The sequence below is a fragment of the Phyllostomus discolor genome, chromosome 5 (assembly GCF_004126475.2).
Source record: "Phyllostomus discolor isolate MPI-MPIP mPhyDis1 chromosome 5, mPhyDis1.pri.v3, whole genome shotgun sequence".
In the NCBI taxonomy this organism is placed as follows: Eukaryota; Metazoa; Chordata; class Mammalia; order Chiroptera; family Phyllostomidae; genus Phyllostomus; species Phyllostomus discolor.
In genome coordinates, this window is record NC_040907.2 from 153,002,961 (window position 1) to 153,004,459 (window position 1,499).

At 38.2% G+C, this 1,499-nt stretch overlaps 1 non-coding gene across 1 annotated transcript; it reads left to right on the top strand.

The window, feature by feature from the left end:
• Positions 1-331: 331 nt before the first annotated feature.
• On the top strand, positions 332-434 carry LOC114498214. The gene has a single exon (XR_003684660.1). It is a non-coding gene; the product is annotated as a U6 spliceosomal RNA (small nuclear RNA).
• The last annotated feature ends 1,065 nt before the right edge of the window (positions 435-1,499 follow it).

Below are 1,499 nucleotides of genomic sequence, written 5' to 3' on the forward strand. Positions count from 1 at the left end.
TCGTTTTGAAAGTGATGGCCACATAGTACATATGCTCACTCAATGGTGTCTACCACCCCCACTGACTAGTACAGTGAGGTCAGCATTGTTCATACATGTGCATTCTAGTCCACTGTCCTTGGCTGCCAGGTCACATCAATGTTGTGCAAATTGTTCTCATTATGTTAACAATGGTTGGACTTTTTCCAGACAGACCTTGTATATTATAAATTCAAAATATATAAAATATAACAATTGAAAAGTATATTAACCACATTCTAAAACAATAAATGAAAGTCCCTAAGTGCCCGGAATGAAAATACAACTCAGATCCAAAGTGACCAGTGGGTCCTTGCTTCAGCAGCACATATACTAAAGCTGGAACAATACAGAGAAGATTAGCATGTCCTCTGAACAAGGATGACACACGGCTTTGTGAAGAGTTCCATGTTCTTATAAATAGCAATGGAAGGAGACTAGGCTTCGGGTGGTAAACATACAATACAATACACAGATGATATGTTATAGAATTGTACACTTGAAACCTATATAATTTTATTAACCAATGTAACCCCAAGAAATTCAACTAAAAAAATTTTTTTAAGTGACCAGTAGGAGTTCACAGAGGCCTTAGAGCGAGTATGTAATAAGACTAGAGTTTAACAGCAATGAGATAGAAGAGTGAGCCCCAGGCTTCTGCATTTTGCGGGGGGAGGGGCTGAAACTGAGTTCCCTTTATGAAGTTAGGAGCTGGGAAGAGTGACTTATCCATATACCAGGAACCAGAAAACTCCACTCACTGATGAGGATACGGTAGAGAATCTTGTCATCTTTCTGAGGCTGAGAGTAGAATAAGGGTCATCTGTGAGAAACTAGAACCCAAGTCTATGCCCAACATGGATGTGCAGTGCAAATCTGCATTACTTACAAGGTGTGCAAAACTCAATTCAAGAAAATAACAAATAAACTGGCCCAGAAATGGCGAAACCCATGGTGAGTCCCAGCAGAAACAAAACCGCTTGACACGAAGCCGTTTCCATGACTAAGGTCAAGTAAGCTTCCCACAGAAGCCAAGTCCTGCTGGAGACGACTTCACAGGCAAAACTAGAAACTACAGGAAGAAATGAACCACCGCGAGAAAGAGAATCAGCAAAGATAACACATCAGAGAATTCGAATAACATGATATGTAACAAGGCAATGTGGAAAACACCTTAAAAGAAATATATTTTAAATGTTCCCTCCAAAAAAGGAAAGAATAAAATCTTAAAGGCAAGAATAAGACAATGAAAAAGAAAAGTAGTTGAAAAAGAACCAATAGAATTTCTAGAAATAAAAGAATAGTGAAATAAAAACTCAATGGAGGAGTTAAACAGCTGATAACACTGCTGAAGAGAAAATTAGTGAATTGGAAGAGAAATTGGAAAGTACCCAAAATGTAGCTCACAGAGTTAAAGTCATGGAAAATATGAGGAAGCTAGGAAACATGAGGAAGCTAGAATAAAATGAGAAGGTCCAATA